Genomic DNA, 19,963 nt, shown 5'->3' with positions numbered 1-19,963 from the left:
ACCATAGATCTTTTCTTCCATGGCCCACTCACAGGATGGCATATTTAGGAGCTTCTCATCCTAGGTATTGCAGATACAAAGTCAGACCTTCTTTGAGCAGCCAGTAGCCTCGCCCTACTATGTTTGAAGTGACCCTCTAGATTTCTGGCAGTTCAGTCTTCTGCTGTATCTCACCCACTCTATAGCATTCTTTAGAATACTCATAATTTTATTTGCATTCAGTGCTTCATAAAAATTTTCTGTATGTAGTGTTATTTCTATAACCACCAATGAGCTGAAAGCCATGTAGAGGAGGATACAGCTGCTGACCACATAGTCCTTTTTTTCCTGCATTACCAAACCTCTTCTCCAAGGCATTATTCTCCTTGACTAACCCACATTCTCCTTGTTGCTATTTTACTTGACTCTTTTCTTGAACATTAAAAGCTTTTATTGTTCCAAGGAATTGTAAAACAGAGTAAAAGAAATATGGTTATGGAAGTTTTTATACTTTAATGAGCAGTTTATATTTTTTAGATTGACAAGAACATTTTCCGTAATTTTCTTTGAAGTCATCGTTATTCTTTTCATGTCAATGGACCTATTTTGTAATGGAAGTCATTAGAAAAGGAGAGGAATCTTTTATGTAATCCCTCTAATCAAATTGTATATAATGCTAGGCAGCCAAGGAAAATTCTTTCACACAATGGAGTCACATTTTATTCTAGGATTAGGGTCTAAATTCAGTGAGTAATGCAAAAAATCATGTTTAATCACAATTACTGAAAAGTGTGTCTCAGTAAGCCCACCAGAGTGGATTACCTCCATCACTGAACTGTACAGTTGGCGTTGTTGAGCGTTAGGTGAAGTCATTGGTGTGAATTGAGGGTCATGCTGTATGATAATCACACTGCACTTTTAAATACCAGGTTGTTTGCACATTCAGAAAACTGCTCACATTGGAGGAACATATTGAGACTGAGGAGAGGAGTAGTAGTCTCTGACTTCTATCTCATGCTCATACCTGGATCCCATTCTTGAGTACTGTGGTAGGATCACCCATACTTGTAGCTACTAGAGTACCTTTCTTTCCCCCTTTTTCATATATATTTGAATTTGTACATATGGTAGAACTCCATTCTATTCATTTCAGATATTTGACTGTCTTGATGTGCATGACTACCCTTGCTATCTTTTAAAGCTAGGAACAGTTGCGATAAGAAGTTTGTGTACATAAACATATAAAAATTTTGATTATTATGTAAAGCAAATATTAAGAGATGTGAATAGAGAAATAGACAGCAATACACTAATAGTGTTGGACTTCGGTATCCCACTCTCAACAGTGGATAGATCATCCAGATAGAAAATCAGAAACAAGAGACAGCTGCCTACTTTAGCTCACATCTATTCAACATAGTATTGGAACTCCAAGCCATAGCAATTAGAGAAGAAAAAGAAATGAAAGGCATTCACATTAGAAAGGAACAAGTTAAATTGTCTCTGTTTGCTGATACCGTAATCTTTTGTGTATATAGAAAACTGTATTAGTCTGTTTTCACACTGCTATAAAGAGCTTCTCTGAGACTGGGTAATTTATAAAGGAAGGGGTTTAATTGACTCACAGTTCTGCATGGCTGGGGAGGTCTCAGGAAACTTACAATCATGGCAGAAGGGGAAGCAGGCACCTTCTTCACAAGGTGGCAGGAGAGAGAAGAGTGAAAACAGAGTAAAACTGTCATTTATAAAACCACCAGATCTCATGAGAACTCACTCACTATCATGAGAACAGCGTGGGGAAAACCACCCTTATGATCCAGTCACCTCCCTCCCTCAACACATGGGGATTGCAATTTGAGATGAGATTTGGGTGGGGACACAGAGCCAAACTATATCAAAAACCCTAAAGAGTCTACAAAGAAATTCTTAGACTTAATAAATAAATTCAGTAAAGTTGCAGGATACAAAATCAATATACAAAAGTCAGTTGGGTCTCTATACACTAACAATGAGCTATCCAAATTCCATTTACAATAGCATCAAAAAGAATAATATGCTTAGGAATAAATTTAACCAAGGAGGTGAAATATCTGCACGCTGAAAACTTTTAAGACATTGAAATAAATTGTAGAAGACAAAAATAAATGGGAAGATATCCCATATTTGTGGACTGGAAGACTTAATGTTAAAATTCATACTACTCAAAACAGTTTACAGATTCAGTGCAATCCGTATCAAAATTCCAATAGCATTTTTCACAGAAATAAAAATAACTGTCTCATGGAGCTACAAAAGATCCCAAGTAGCTTGAGCAGTTTTAAGAAAGAAGAACAAAGCTGAAGACATTACATTCCCTGATTTCAAAGTACAGCACAAAGCTATAGTAATCAAAATAGTATGTTAGTAGCATAAAAAGAGACACATAGACCAGTGAAACAGAGGAAAGCCTGGAAATAAACCCATGTATATGGTCAAGTAATCTTTGACAAAGGCACCAAGAATATATAATAGGGAAAGGAAATCTCTTTAATAAGTGATTCTGGGAAAACTACATATCCACATGCAGAAGAATAAAATTGGACCCTTGTCTTACACCATATACAAAAATTAACTTGAAATGGATTAAAGACTTAAATCTAAGATCTGAAGCCATAAAACTCCTAGAAGATAACATAAGGAAAAGCTTTATCAAGAGATTGGTTTTGATAGTGAGTTTTAAAATATGACAACAAAAGCAAAAATAAACAAAGACTACATCAAACTATAAAGCTTCTGCACAGCAAAGGAAACAGTCAGTAGAATGAAGAAACAACCTATGGAGTGGGAGAAAATAGATACAAACCCAACATCTGATAAAGGGTTATCTCCATGTATATAAGGAATTCGTCTAACTCAATAGCAAAAAAACAAAAACCTGATTAAATAATTAAAAATCAGCAAAGGACCTGAATAGACTTTTTTTTCTGAAGAAGCCATACAGATGGACAGCAGGGCCATGGCTATGTGAAAAGGTGCTCAGCATCACTAATCGTCAGAGAAATGCAAGTCAAAACTACAGTGAGATATCACCTAACACCTGTTAGGATGATTGTTATCAAAAAGACAAAAGATAACAACAATTGGCCAGGATGTGGAGAAAAGAGAGAACCCTTGTACACTGTTAATGGGAATATAAATTGGTACAGCCGTTATGGAAAAAAAATGGAAGTTCCTTTAAAAATTACAAATAGAACTACCATGAGATCCAGCAATCCCTCTTTTGGGTATGTATCCAAATGAAATGAAATAAGTATCTCCAAGAGATACCTGTACCCCTATGTTCATTGCGTCATTATTCACAATAGCCAAGATAGGGAATCTACCTAATTGCCCATCAGTGGATGAATGGATAAAGAAAATACAGTATTGTACATACAATGGAATATTTTTCATCCATAAAAAGGAGATCCTGTCATTTGCAGTAACATGGATAAACTGGAGTGCTTTATGCTAAGTGAAATAAGCCATGCACATAAAAACAAATACTGTATGATCCTACCTATATGAAATCTAAAAAATCTAACTAATAGAAGTGGAGAGCAGAATGATGGTTACCAGGGGCTGAGGGGTAACGGAAATGGAGAAATGTTGGCCAAATGTACAAACTTTCAGTTACAAAATGAACAAGTTCCAGGAATATTATGTACAGCATGGGTGGTGATGTGTTAATTTGATTGTGGTAATCATCACACAATGTATATGTTTATCAAATCACCGTGTCATACATCTTGAATATATATTATCTTTGTCAATTAAATATTTTAAAATTAGGCTGGGCACGGTGGCTCACGTCTGTAATCCCAGCACTTTGGGAAGTCGAGGCGGATGGATCACCTGAGGTCAGGAGTTGGAGACCTGCCTGGCCAACATGGTGAAACCCTGTCTCTACTAAAAATACAAAAAAAAAATAGCCCTGCCTCATGACACGTGCCTGTAATCCCAGCTACTTGAGAGGCTGAGACAGGAGAATTGCTTGAATCTGGGAGGCAGAGGTTGCAGTGAGTCGAGATCGTGCCACTCCACTCCAGCCTGGGCAACAAGAGTGAAAACTCCATCTCAAATATATATATATATAATATATATATATAATATATTAAAATTAAAAAAATTAATTGTAGCAGTTTCTTATTGTGTATCATAGCAGAGTCAAAAAAGTACAGATCTGCAAGTTACAAACCTTGAATTTTTGTCCCAAATACCATAATATGACTTATGAGTTGGCACAAATTATGTGACCACATAAACCTTTATTTTGTTATTTACAAAAATAAGTGAGTGGACTGGGTCAGTGGTTCACAACCTGAATGAGGAACACATAAATGATTCACAAGCTTGCCACTGGAATTCTGATTTTGTGGGATCTGGAAGCTTCAATCTGTAAGTCCCTTCCAGTTCTGTATGCCAGTAAGGGGATCCGTTTTCTTCTAGTAGGCTCCTAGGCTCTCCTGGTCCTGCTGTGTCTGTGGCCTCTGACCTCGTGGAGCCTGATGCTGCTGTAGTCTGTACTGGGATGGCACTCCATGTGGTCCCTGGCACTGAGGCACTCACTAAGGCATTGGAAAGTTAGAATTTGAATGGTTAGACTGTATCATGGGAGCTTTCTCTCCTTCTCTGAATGGAGTGCCTTTATACCCACGGTGCCAGTGAACATTTTTATTTGCTGATTTGACCAGGCAGGTAGGAAGTCTGGTTTCTTATATCTCCTTGCAAGGAGCTCCCTTGGGGCAGCACTAACACTGAGACTCAGTGAGGGCTTGTTCTCTCTCAGTTCTACAGTCTAGACAAATTCAAAGCCACCAGTCAATCAACTAGTACAGGGGAGTTGGAGGGAAGGCAATTTGCTCCTTTTACGTTATCGAAGCATCTGTTACAGGCATCAGGTGGAGAATTTTCCTTCCATTTAGAAACTTGGCAGTTCTGCCAAGTTTCTAAATATCAATAATGAAATGTCATTAATTGTAGAGTTAGATTTCAGGCAGAAGCCATGGAGAGAAATGTAATTAGAATTATACATTGTGTAATTGTGTGTGTGTGTGTGTGTGTGTGTGTATTCTCAAACAACTCATAACATTTTCTGTTAAGAATGCCCAAAAGCAGCTTACTGGTCATGAGAACTTTTAATGCAGCCCTGTTAGGCTAGTTTGAGAAGGGATTATGGACACCATAGTTCCCGCTTTAGATGTACTTTTCAGGTTATTGGAAAAATGATACAGTCACTCCACTTGGGAGTATGTTTCAATCTTATAGGTAACTTTCATATTTATACATGTTTGGTTATGAGAACATATATGACATTTCTGTCAGCAACTAACCAGCTTGATATTTTTAGTCAGAAAATTGTATGTGACACCATCAAAGAAACTAGATGTACTAAATTTATCTTTTAGTAAAAGAGAGGAAAAACAGTTCAAGCGCGGGGGTGCTCAAAACCAATTCATAAGCTACCTGGATATGCTTATAGCTTTTGACCTGTCTCTTATCTCCCTTTACATGAATAAGTACAATCCTAGGACTTAGGAGTATACAGGTTATCATCCCAGTTTAGTGTCAATTTGCTTAAGGCAATGTGGAGGAAGGGGGAGGGAGAGAGAATGAGTGAATGAATGAGAGAAAGAAAGAGAGAAGAGGGATGGTTTTGCAGCATTTTCACTTGAGTAAAATGGGAATAAATCAATTACATAAACCAAGTACCAAATTAGATGGGTTTTTTTAAAGGCTGATTTCTCATAAAAGGCTAAAGGAGGTTTAGGGCAAAAGAAAGTTAAAAAGTCCTCTTAGGGTGTGGAGAAATAGGAACACTTGCACTGTTGGTGGGACCGTAAACTAGTTCAACCATTGTGGAAGTCAGTGTGGTGATTCCTCAGGGATCTAGAACTAGAAATACCATTTGACCCAGCCATCCCATTACTGGGTATATACCCAAAGGATTATAAATCATGCTGCTATAACTATTCACAATAGCAAAGACTTGGAACCAACCCAAATGTCCAACAACAATAGACTGGATTAAGAAAATGTGCCACATATACACCATGGAATACTATGCAGCCATAAAAAATGATGAGTTCATGTCCTTTGTAGGGACATGGATGAAGCTGGAAACTATCATTCTCAGCAAACTATCGCAAGGACAGAAAAACGAACACCACATGTTGTCACTCGTAGGTGGGAATTGAACAGTGAGAACACATGGACACAGGAAGGGGAACATCACACACCGGGGACTGTTGTGGGGTGGGGGGAGGGGGGATGGATAGCATTGGGAGATATACCTACTGCTAAATGACAAGTTGATGGGTGCAGCAAAACAACATGGAACGTGTATACATATGTAACAAGCCTGCACGTTGTGCACATGTACCCTAAAACTTAAAGTATAATAATAATAAAAAAATTTAAAAAGTCCTCTTAGTTCTTTATAATTTATTTGAGAGTCAATTTTTATAAGGGTAAAGTTTAAAAGATAAATATATTTTAATCACTGTCTTATTTATTTCTTAAAAATAATGAAAAAATGGAACAGGGCTATCTAGTGAAATAGTATTCACATTAAATACTTTTAGGTGCCATTTAACTCTTTAGTTCCTCACAGCAAGTCTAATGTTAGTTAAGGGTAGGCTTAATACAGTTTATTTATATGTAAAACATTTTTTTGTGTATGCCAATAACTCTTAACATTTTTTCTACTCTTAAAATTCTGTGCTTCATGGTTGGGCATGGTGGCTCACGCCTGTAATGTCAGTGCTCTTGGAGGCTGAAGTGGGAGAATCACTTGAGCCCAGGAGGTCAAGACTGTCCTAGGCAACATAGCATGACCCCCCTCACTACAAAATAAGCATAGAAAAATTAGCTGAACATGGTGTTGTGCAACTGTGGTCCCAGCTACCCAGGAGGCTGAGGCAGAAGGATCATTTGAGCCCAGGAAGTCGATGCTGCAGTGAACCCTGATCGCAGGCACTGCAGTCCAGCCTGGGTGATACCAGCCGACCAGCCTCAAAAAAAGAAAAAACAAAATCTTATGCTTCTACATTGTCTTTGTGGACCGCTCACAATTTTATCCCTTCTGTAGATCAACAAAAAGGTCATTCTCCTGATTTTTGAAAGGTTAAAAACTGAGTAATAGAATAATCCAACATTTTACAATGGCTTATTCTGTAATATAAAAAGAGCCTTGTTTTGTTGTATTTAAGTGGTTGTGGTATAAATACTTTGAAATACTAATGTGACATTTTTGAGTGGGGAGATATCTAAAATTGAATCTACAATTTTCCCTTTCCTCTTTACTGTCATTTTATCCATATATCAGTAAAACTATATGTGTAACTTCTTCACTTTCTTGTTCCTGATCCTTACAATGGCTCATACCAATACACAGCCAGATCTCAGATGCTTCGGTTGGAGGCTATAGGTCATATTCCATTTTCCATCAAACCTCCGATCTCCCTGATACTGTACTCATATTTAAATATGAGGTCATCTTTTTCTTGGATCCTCATTTAATTAGCCAATTACCCATTATCTTATTGTCTCTTAATTAAAGCTCAACATATGATGAATGCATTTGACTATAGTTTGTTAAGAAAATATTTGCCAGTTCTTCGTTAAGGAAGTGGTCTTCTGTCTCATTTTAAAACAATAAGTAAAGGCCAGTACAACATGTTTTTTCTTTTTGCCTTAACTGCTCTGAAGCTCTGTCAGATCTGTGAAAGAGACTTTTGGAGTCTGCATTCTTTTCTTACTGTGTGATTGTTTCTGAGTGGGAGATAAGTATTATTATTATATTGATTCATCTCTTTCAGGACTTTACCACATTTCTAAACATATCCCTATGTCAGGCAGATGGTTAGATTGCCTTTCTCTACTAATATTACCATCGTGGTACTTTAAAGATTTTTCTAGATTGTCAAGTAAGTATAAAATTGACATTTTTAGGAACCTTTTAAAATTCTTTTGTTGCATTTTCATTTCACAAAATTGTTGTTCTATTTTATTTATGTATTATGAAATATGATGTCCTGAAACCTAGGTACAAGCAAACATGGTGTTTGGTTATACTATTTTCTTCGTCTGTTTGAGACACTAATTATTATAGCACAATGGATATTTATTTTCCCTAATTTCATTAGGAGGAGGAGAATAGGTATGATTAACCTATAATTTTAGTTTGAAAGATAATGCTTATTATTTGCATTCTGCAAAGTTCAAGGGTAATTATTTCATTAAATCTTCTTAGCAAATTATAATATAAATTTCCTGGGGGGTGGCATGAAAAAAACCAAGATACTAACCTAAACATTTCCAATCCAAAATAAAGATAGTAAAATCTTAATTATTTGAAATGGGAACGTGTGCATAATGGAACAGTTTGCTTTATTGATTTTTCGTTCACATTTCATACCTTGCTCCCCTGCTCCATTCTCAAGCTCAGCTGTCGAGCTTACTGCCTGTTTCACCGAGAACATAAAAGCTGTCAGTGGAGAAATTTGTCTTCCTTCTGCCATCGAGCCCACTAGCGCCCCATCATTTGCACACACAGGTTTTGCCTTCGCCAGGACTGGGACTGCTGACAGTCCCTGATCGCCCCACTGCCCATCCTCACTGGGATACTGGCCTGTCACCCCGTCCTCACTCAATGACTTTTTCCCACATTTAAACCCCTCCCTACATAATCAAATTTTCCCTGTACTGAAATATTCTCATCATCACTCAAACAAAAACAATAATAGAAATACCATTTGGGGCATAAACCCACTTTTTTATAACCACTTTATACAACCTTTTATATAAAAACTTCTTAATAAGTTGTTTAAACTATAGCTTCTCCCTTTTTCCTCTTCCACTTTCCCGTGAACCTCCATCAGGCTTGCTCACACCTTTTCACTGAAAACATTCTTGCCCCAGGCCTGGCAGCCCGGCACGTTGCGAAACCCAGCCGCCAGGTGCAGGTTCAACCCTCGTGTGGTCTGCGCGCCTTCTCCGCAGCTTCCTCCTAGCTCTTCCTCTACTCGCTGGGTTCCTCGCTCTCACCCGCCTCGCTCACTCTTTCTTTCTGGTCTCTACATCTCGATGTTCCCAGAGTTCAGCCTTCGGACTTCTCTTCTTCATGGACACGAACTCGCCATGGGGCTCACCTAGCCCCGGCTGTAAATAGCGGTGTGGATGCTGCCTGTGTGGGCTCTGAAGGGCCGACTCCAGTCGCAGCCACGATGCAGAGCGCACAGCAGGCCCCGAGCAGCGCGGTAGGTGTGTTCTCACCGATCTCCTCTCCACGCAGTGCTTGCCAGTGTCTCCCAGCCAACCCAGAATAAACAAGAGACTCTTTGGCCCACGCGGTCTCATCTCCCGCCACCCTTCCCCTCACCCAGGCCTTCTGGCTGTTGTCCCAGCATGTACTGTGCTCTCACTTCAAGTAGGATTCTGCTCAAATATCAGCACTCCTTCCCTGCCTCCCCGTCTTAAAAATCTCCCCACGTCCCCCACTCACTTTCTCTTCCTTACCCCACTTCATGTATCTGCCTAGCACCATCACTCTGACTTGCTGTCATGCTTCTTATCTGATGGCTTATTCCATCTTTGGCACCAGAAGGTAAGCTCCCGGGGGCAGGGCCTTTCTCTGGTTTGCCGCCATATCCCTAGCAAAGGGAACAGGGGCATCTAATAAACCTGCAGTATCTCTTTAATTGAATGGATAACCCTCAGTAATTAATTTTATGTTAAAAATAAGAAAAAATAAAATCTTAATTTGACTGTTGTCTGTGACATTTAAATCTATTTCCCTTTTCAAAGAAGCAGTGTTCGTACATCTTCTAGTGGATATTATCACCCAATGCTAATGTCATTTCTCTATTACAAAAAAAAGAAATACTTGCTAAATGAATCAGGTTGAATCGAGTACTGTTTCAGCAGTGAGTAATTAGTATTGAAATAAAGATAGGAATGCTCCTGATTCTTCTTATTATTTTTTTTTTGATGCTGGCCAACATCAATCCATAATTCATCTATATATTTAAATGAGTAGACCATCTTAATTTGCTTCAGGGTCAGCATTATCACTGTGCTACGGGCGTCTGTATACCAAATAAAATTACAGTTCTGAGAAGAAAGTACATTCTTAGAAGGAGGAGGATGTTCTCAGTCTGTAACCCATTTTAGGTATAATAATAAGCGTTTTCATTTACATCGCCCAGAGTCACCAATTTGGGCCATTTTGGAATAAGAAAAGACAGTTCTCTTTTTCATTTTCTAGAGATAAGTACAATCTCTTTTATTTCTTGATTTTTGCCTTGATCTCTTATATCATCTTTACATGACAATATGTCTGAAATCCATATGCAACTTGAGTGTTTTCTTTTAAGGACAGTTGCTTGATTTCACAAAAGAAAAATGAAAATAAAATTGCTGTTTTATCCTAGAAATTTTTATCGGCAGGTAACACAAAAATTAAACCATAGAGTTTAATCAAAGAGAGGGTTATTTTTTCTTGCATGACAGATCACTGGTGTAACAGGTCCAAGGATGGCAGTGTTGTGGGCCCAGGCTCTTTCTTCCTTTTTTCTCTTCTTCCCTCAACACCTTTGCATTTGTCTCTGTGCTTGTCATCTCACGAACGTTTACATCTGCATTCCAGGGAGTCCAAAGATGGGGGAAATGGGCAAAGCAGCACCAGTCTCATCTTCGCCCTTTTAACAGGAAAGAAAAGCATTTGTCTTTATGGTGCCTTTCCCTTCGGTCCTGTTATCCAGGACAGTTTCAAGTGATCATGACCAGATTTAAGAGAGGCTGGGAAAGAGGATGTGTGTAGCTGGGCACATTGTTGCCCTGAGCAAAATCAGAGTTTGGTTGGTAAGGAAAGAGGGCTGTGTGTAGTAATCATGCATTCTGTGTGAATGGGGAATCCCATGAGGACATCTTACAATAGTATCATGTTAGGGTAAAGCATTATTCATTATTCAGATAATTCCTAGTTTACAAGCATATTTTCTTTCCTTTTTGTCCTTTCCTAAAGAACCTTGCCATTAGATTTACTCCTGCCTGAGTAAAAGTTTTCATAGAAGACTTGCAATGAATTAGGAGTTATTCATGCTGCTTGATATAGCAAGTAGCTCATGGTATTTAGAAACAGAAGATCAGAGAGGGATTTCAGACAAGCTGAGCTCTGAAATGAGAATAAAATAATGATGATCTCACAGCATTGTGATAAAATAATGCTTCCAGGTATTAATTGTTGCTGTCTTTTTTTTTTTTTTGGAGCTGGAGTCTCACTCTGTTGCCCAGGCTGGAGTGCAGTGGCGTGATCTTGGCTCACTGCAAGCTCCGCCTCCCAGGTTCACACCATTCTCCTGCCTCAGCCTCTCGAGTAGCTGGGACTACAGGCGTCTGCCACCACACCCAGCTAATTTTTTGTATTTTTAGTAGAGACGGGGTTTCACTGTGTTAGCCAGGATGGTCTCGATCTCCTGACCTTGTGATCCGCCCGCCTCGGCCTCCCAAAGTGCTTGAGCCACTGCGCCCGGTCGTTGCTGTCTTTATTATCATTTTCCCACTGATAAAACATACTTGTTGAGTATCTATTACCTGCCACTTGCTGTTCTAGTAGGTGCTGGGGATACAGTGGTAGACAAGTTAGATAAGGTAAATGTCCTCACTCTAGTGAAGGGAGACAGGTGATGGAAGCAGATAAACTACAAAACTAATTTCAGGAAAAGTGGTAAAAATAAGACAAGAATGGGTAATATGGTCAGGGATGCTCTTTCTGAAAAAGCGATTTAGAGCTGAGAACATTTCTTCTTGAGACCTAATTGTCTAAATATCCAAATTATAGTAAGCTATTCTTGGCAAAAATATGATTATTTTCTGAACAAAAACATTCATTTGATGGTAGGTTTCCTTTATCTTAGAGCAATAATGTGAACTGTTGCAGAATTTGCAGGTTTCTTTTCCCCAGTGGATGGCTCCTTGTCTCATTTGCCATTGATTCAACCTATTATACTTCATCATACAAAATTTAATGAGGAAATTGCTAGGTCCCATGCATTTTTATTTCCTGTTCTTCTCGACTCTTTCTTTGTTATATCTTTTGCTGCAGTTCTTAATGCGATGGCTCTTCTCCCCTAGTTGAGGCCATGCCTTTCCTTCCAGCTCTACCTGGGAGAGAATGATGGTACCTATCAGGGATATGGAGATAAATATGCATTGATAAATATTAAAAACATCAGTCTAAACCTTAATTTAATAAAGTACATTAAAATAATACTGAAAACAATATTAAGTAGCATTCATTGAAAGGTCACTGTGTATGTAGGATGTTGTCCACACAGAGTTCCATCTGGGTTAGCTGATGGAGAGTATTTTTTGTTTTTTTAATTTGTGGGTTTAATATTCCAGACCTTTGTAATGATAGCTTGCATAATGTATTGTGAGATGCAGTTTAGAGAAAACTGTTTATATACTATATGTTTCTTTTCTGTTAGATCCTTTTATTTACTGAATGACACAAGCATATTTCTTAATGAAGGATTTGTTTACAATTTTTTTTTTTGAGATACAGTCTCATTGTCTCCCCGACTGGTTGAACTCCTGGGCTCAAGAGATCCTCCCATTTTAGCCTTCAGAGTAGCTAGGACTATAGGTACATGCCACCATGCCCAAATAACTTTTAAAATTATTTTTTTGTAGAAATAAGGTCTATGTTACCCAGGCAGGTTTCAAATTCCTGACCTCAAGCGATCCTCCCACCTCAAACTCCCAAAGTTCTGGGATTATATGCGTGGGCCACCATGCCTATCCTGTTTACAGTTTTCAAACATCACTTTCTCTGATTTGTTTAAAAGTTGTTTTTTTTTAAAAAAGCTGTTTCCAAATGCTAGCTTTGAATAGGGTAGCTCTATTTTTCTCTATTTATGCCTCAATGTGTTTCACAAAGTCATAAGAACATAAGATGTGCTTAAGACATACTTTCAGTAAGTGTAATGAAAATATATTTGAGGCTTAAATATTTGTTTTAATATCATGACACATTGGGACCTAAACTCAGTCAGTATTTCCATGCAACCTAATTTCACTATAATGAAAATTTGCTGTTTATATATAAGCTGCTTTTCTGGACTATGAGTGTCTCTCAAAGGAAGAACTGTGGAACACTCACCTATTCCACAAGCAGTGAGCATTAACTATGTGTTGGGCTAGATACTGGTGACACAATGGTGAACTAGACTCATGCCTGTAGCTTATAGTCTAATAAGAGAGATAGACATTAAACAAATAATTATTTACTTTGTAATTGAGGTAGGTGCTATATAAAATGGGGATGTAACCTCCTCTCAGAAGTTAGCATGAGGAAGTGAAATTTAAGCCAAGATGTGAAAGATAATAAGAAGTTATCCAAGGCAACACAGTGGAATGTTCTTGTTAGCATGCAAATACTCTGATATATGAAAGAACCTGGCAGGTTCAAGGAATAGGAGAAGGCCAGCGTGGATGCAGAATCCTGAATGAGTAGAAAAATCAAGTCCAATCATAAATCAGGTAGGCCAGGTTAAAAATTTGAGGTTTCATCCTAACAGCAATGAGAAGCCATTTAAATGTGCTAGGAGAGAAGTGATATCATTCTACCTGTAATTTGAAAAGATCGCTCTGGTTGCAAGATGGAAAATAGATTAGGAAGAGTGAAGAATGGCTATTGCAATTCTTCAAGAAGGAAGATGACTAGCGGTCTATCAATTTTGTTGATCTTTTCAAAAAACCAGCTCCTGGATTCATTAATTTTTTGAAGGGTTTTTTGTGTCTCTATTTCCTTCAGTTCTGCTCTGATTTTAGTTGTTTCTAGCCTTCTGCTAGCTTTTGAATGTGTTTGCTCCTGCTTTTCTAGTTCTTTTAATTGTGATGTTGGGGTGTCAATTTTGGATCTTTCCTGCTTTCTCTTGTGGGCATTTAGTGCTATAAATTTCCCTCTACACACAATGCTTTGAATGTGTCCCAGAGATTCTGGTATGTTGTGTCTTTGTTCTCGTTGGTTTCAAAGAACATCTTTATTTCTGCCTTCATTTCATTATGTACCCAATAGTCATTCAGGAGCAGGTTTTTCAGTTTCCATGTAGTTGAGCAGTTTTGAGTGAGTTTCTTAATCCTGAGTTCTAGTTTGATTGCACAGTGGTCTGAGAGACAGACTAATAAAGAAGAAAAGAGAGAAGAATCAAATAGATGCAATAAAAAATGAAAAAGGGGATATCACTACCAATCCCACAGAAATACAATCTAACATCAGAGAATACTACAAACACCTCTACGCAAATAAACTAGAAAATCTAGAAGAAATGGATAAATTCCTCGACAAATACACCCTCCCAAGACTAAACCAGGAAAAAGTTGAATCTCTGAATAGACCAATAACAGGTTCTGAAATTGTGGCAATAATCAATAGCTTACCAACCAAAAAGAGTCCAGGACCTGATGGATTCACGGCCGAATTCTACCAGAGGTACAAGGAGGAACTGGTACCATTCCTTCTGAAACTATTCCAATCGATAGAAAAAGAGGGAATCCTCCCTAACACATTTTATGAAGCCAGCATCATCCTGATACCAAAGCCTGGCAGAGACATAACCAAAAAAGAGAATTTCAGACCAATATCCTTGATGAACATTGATGCAAAAATCCTCAATAAAATACTGGCAAACCAAATCCAGCAGCACATCAAAAAGCTTATACACCATGATCAAGTGGGCTTCATCCCTGGGATGCAAGGCTGGTTCAACATACGCAAATCAATAAATGTAATCCAGCATATAAACAGAACCAAAGACAAAAACACATGATTATCTCAATAGATGCAGAAAAGGCCTTTGACAAAATTCAACAACCTTCATGCTAAAAACTCTCAATAAATTAGGTATTGATGGGATGTATCTCAAAATAATAAGAGCTGTCTATGACAAATCCACAGCCAGTATCATACCGAATGGGCAAAAACTGGAAGCATTCCCTTTGAAAACTAGCACAAGACAGGGATGCCCTCTCTCACCACCCCTGTTCAACATAGTGCTGGAAGTTCTGGCCAGGGCAATCAGGCAGGAGAAGGAAATAAAGGGTATTCAATTAGGGAAAAGAGGAATCAAATTGTCCCTGTTTGCAGATGACATGATTGTATATCTAGAAAACCCCATGTCTCAGCCCAAAATCTCCTTAAGCTGATTAGCAAGTTCAGCAAAGTCTCAGGATACAAAATCAATGTACAAAAATCACAAGCATTCTTGTACACCAATCACAGGCAAACAGAGAGCCAAATCATGAGTCAACTCCCATTCCCAATTGCTTCAAAGAGAATAAAATACCTAGGAATCCAACTTACAAGGGATGTGAAGGACCTCTTCAAGGAGAACTACAAACCACTGCTCAGCGAAATAAAAGAGGATACAAACAAATGAAAGAACATTCCATGCTCATGGGTTGGAAGAATCAATATCGTGAAAATGACCATACTGCCCAAGGTAATTTATAGATTCAATGCCATCCCCATCAAGCTACCAGGACTTTCTTCACAGAATTGGAAAAAACTGCTTTAAAGTTCATATGGAACCAAAAAAGAGCCCGCATCGCCAAGTCAATCCTAAGCCAAAAGAACAAAGCTGGAGGCATCACGCTACCTGACTTCAAACTATACTACAAGGCTACAGTAACCAAAACAGCATGGTACTGGTACCACAACAGAGACATAGATCAATGGAACAGAACAGAGCCCTCAGAAATGATGCCCCATATCTACAACTATCTGATCTTTGACAAACCTGACAAAAACGAGAAATGGGGAAAGGATTCCCTATTTAATAAATGGTGCTGGGTAAACTGGCTAGCCATATGTAGAAAGCTGAAACTGGATCCCTTCCTTACACCTTATACAAAGATTAATTCGAGATGGATTAAAGACTTAAATGTTAGACCTAAAACCATTAAAATCCTACAAGAAAACCTAGGCAATACCATTCAGGACATAGGCGTGGGCAAGGACTTCATGTCTAAAACACCAAAAGCAATGGCAACAAAAGCCAAAATTGACAAATGGGATCTCATTAAACTAAAGAGCTTCTGCACAGCCAAAGAAACTACCATCAGAGTGAACAGGCAACCTACAGAATGGGAGAAAATTTTTGCAACCTACTCATCTGACAAAGGGCTAATATCCAGAATCTACAATGAACTCCAACAAATTTACAAGAAAAAGACAAACAACCCCATCAAAAAGTGGGCAAAGGACATGAACAGACACTTCTCAAAAGAAGACATTTATGCAGCCAAAAAACACATGAAAAAATGCTCATCATCACTGGCCATCATAGAAATGCAAATCAAAACCACAATGAGATACCATCTCACACCAGTTAGAATGGCCATCATTAAAATGTCAGGAAACAACAGGTGCTGGAGAGGATGTGGAGAAATAGGAACACTTTGACTGACCACTGTTGGTGGGACTGTAAACTAGTTCAACCATTGTGGAAGTCAGTGTGGCGATTCCTCAGGGATCTAGAACTAGAAATACCATTTGACCCAGCCATCCCATTACTGGGTATATGCCCAAAGGACTATAAATCATGCTGCTGTAAAGACACATGCACACGTATGTTTGTTGCGGCACTATTCACAATAGCAAAGAGTTGGAACCAACCCAAATGTCCAACAACGATAGACTGGATTAAGAAAATGTGGCACATATACACCATGGAATTCTATGCAGCCATAAAAAATGATGAGTTCATGTCCTTTGTAGGGACATGGATGAAACTGGAAAACATCATTCTCAGTAAACTATCGCAAGGACAAAAACCAAACACTGCATGTTCTCACTCATAGGTGGGAATTGAACAATGAGAACTCATGGACACAGGAAGGGGAACATCACACTTCGGGGACTGTTGTGGGAATGGGGGGAGGGGGGAGGGACAGCATTAGGAGATACACCTAATGCTAAATGACGAGTTAATGGGTGCAGCAAAACAACACGGCACATGGATACATATGTAACAAACCTGCACATTGTGCACATGTACCCTAAGACCTAAAGTATAATAATAATAAAAAAAAATAATAAAAAGAGCAACTAAAAAAAAAAAAAAGGAAGATGGCTTGGATTAGGCCAGTCATAGTAGTGATGAAGGTAAGTTGGTAGGTAAAAGAAATATTTGAAAAATTGAGGACTGATTGATAGGGTGGCAAGAAATGAGGGAGAGGTGATGTGAAGGGTCTGGGGAGAAATGATGTCAAGGATCCAGGCTCCTGGATGGAGGGTAACGCAGTCACGGAGATGAGCTGCTCTACGGGAAAAGAAGGCTAGGGGGACAAGACGATAGGTTCAGTGTGAACAGGTTGACTTTGAAATGACTTTAAGAAATAACTACAGAGACATCAAGTGGAAAGGTGGATACATTGTTCTGGAACTTCAAGAATGCCTGGGCTGTGGACTGTGAGCATCTGTAGCATGCAGTTGGTAAATGAAGCCGTAGAAATGAATGGCCCAGGAGCAAACCTTGAGGATGTTGCCTGACATTTCAGGTTGACTAGAGGAGGAAATGCTGGCAAAGGAGATTACAAAAGAATCCTCATATGCAGAAGGAAAACTGTCGGAGTGTGATGTTGCCAAAGCCGGTGGATAACAGCAATTCCAGAAGGAGACTGCGAACTATATATTGAACTATATCCTGTAGCATATAGTACAGTATGTAGTTTCAGTAAATACTTATTCCTCAAGCACTTACTGGGCACATAGTTAGTGCTCAGTAAGTGCTTGCGGAATAGGTGCGTATTCCATAGTTCTTCCTTTCAGAGGCACTCATAGTCTAGAAAAGAAGCTTATATATAAACCATAAATTTGCCTTACAGTGTAATTAGATTTCATGAAAATGCTGACTGAGTCTAGGTCCCAGTGTGTGGTGATATTAAAACAAATGTGCCTCAGGAAAGGAGCCCTGAGGAGAAGGAGATAATTACTTTGAGAGGTTTGCTCTGAACAAGAAGCAGGGAACAGCAGCTAAGGGGGGATGTGGGATCCAAGTAGAGTTGTAAGGTTTTGTTTTCTCTTTTGTCTTTGTTTTTATGGTGGGGAAACTGGAGTATGTTTAAATGTTGGTCAATAGTCAAGGAGTGATTAAAATACCTCATAGCTTACAGATTCTCGAGAATGGGAGGTGATGAGATCAAGCACAGATGGTGAGGGATTTGCTTTGGAGAGGGGAAAGTGTGCCCCACACTGCAGTGGAAAGGAAGGAGGGGAAGTGCTGGGCAGGCGGTGAGGAGGCGCTCTGCTCTGTCCACGGGCTCCTGGTCCTCAGCAGGGCTGAGGGTGCAGGCCAGTGGCAGTGTGGGAGACCGGTGTTTTGATAACACCTCATCTGCACGATGTGCATTTTTTTCCCAGGAGAACTTAGTTATGCAAAACATAGAGCAGCAGGTTGTTTCGGACGATCCATGGTTGGCTGTTTCCCACCTCCGCGCCACAGCCAGACGTGATTAAAAAGTCAGAGAGCAAGGGAGTTTAAGTTCCTTGCAACAGAGGGTCAAATAACAGTTGATAGAATCTAAGTTAGACAAGGGAAGTGGGTTATGGCCCCTCAGAAGGGACTGAGGAAGAGAAGAAGTGGCCTGGAACCTCCATTGACGTTGAAAACATCAGCAGCAGTTGGGCACCTGATCATGCAGTATGGGAGGATATGATTTTGTGGTCAGGTGGGGTTTTAGAAGCAAAGCCATTTTGGGTGATGACAAGACTCAGAGGGTTTTGTTTGTGTGGCCCAGATGGGTTGGGGGCCACTGGCTCGAGGAAGTGACTGATGTGCTGGGGTGGCAGAGTGGCAGGATGAGCACATGGGGCCCGAGTGTGCCTGAGCAATTGCCAGAGTTGGGACAGAGCAGAACATGGAGAGCCAGTGCCAAAGTCTTCCCTGAGTGATGTGGAAACAGTGGGCAGATGGTGAAAGCCCAGGGCATCAGACTCAGAAGAGGAGCCTCAGAGGTGTGGCCCTGAGGAGGCACAGAGAGGAAGATGGGCCCTGACTTCCCTGCCTCTCTGGAGGCATGTGACCCCTGCGGAGGGCTGTGGGAAGCCGTGTCTTCAGCCCCATGAAACTAGGGCTGGGAAGTGGGGAATATTGAGATGAGGAGGAGGAAGTAGGGAATTTGTTGAACAGGAAATGGAAGTCTGAGAGCTGGGAGGGGAGAAGGAAAGTGTGGGATTGTCAGGGAAGTAAGGCCCAGAACAGCAGGAGGTATGGGATGGGACGTTCCAGGAACTGATATGTGTGAGTGTGCGTGTGTGTGTGTGCACCTGTGTATATGTGTGTGTGTGCATGTGTGTTTAGGGGGCAGAGAATACTGAGGAAGATCACAGAACAGGGCATGGAGGTTTTGCTACTGATAATACTGAGATGTAGACTGCCTCTTGGGCTTGACAGAATGCTTGGCATGGTTAGAGTACAGTGCAGTGCAATGCAGTACGGTACGGTATATAGTACAATATAGCACAGTGTAGCATATAGTATGGTGTAGCATAGAGTATAGTATATAGTATATAGTATATAGTACAGTGTAGTATATAGCATAGTATATAGTACAGTGTAGTATATAGCATAGTATGTAGTACAGTGTAACATATAGTATGGTGTAGTGTATGGTACAGTATAGTGTATGATATAGCATATAGTACAGTGTAGCATATAGTACTGCATAGCATATGGTACAGTAGAGCAGTAGTATAGAGTAGCATAATGTCAGTTCTTTCTTTGCCTAGCTTTGACAGCTACTTGAGTAAGTGTGCTGTAGGGCCATGTTTGCCATCTTCAGCATACCCCGTTTGCTAGCCTGGTTTCTGTCCAGTATTCTAAGATCCTTTCTGTGGTTGAGTGGAGGCTTCACTGAGGACCAAAAAGCAGACCTTACGTACTCGCATTCTCAGCTCGTG

The 19,963-nt window shown here is 39.6% G+C and overlaps 1 protein-coding gene across 3 annotated transcripts in view; it reads left to right on the top strand.

Annotated features, from left to right (window-relative positions):
• L3MBTL4 (L3MBTL histone methyl-lysine binding protein 4) overlaps window positions 1-19,963 on the top strand; it is a 481,074-nt gene that overhangs the window by 273,198 nt on the left and 187,913 nt on the right. The window lies entirely within an intron of this gene.

Source organism: Nomascus leucogenys, chromosome 4 (assembly GCF_006542625.1).
Source record: "Nomascus leucogenys isolate Asia chromosome 4, Asia_NLE_v1, whole genome shotgun sequence".
NCBI classification, from domain to species: Eukaryota; Metazoa; Chordata; class Mammalia; order Primates; family Hylobatidae; genus Nomascus; species Nomascus leucogenys.
The sequence above is the reverse complement of the archived record's forward strand: the minus strand, read 5'-3'. Positions and strand labels throughout refer to the sequence as shown.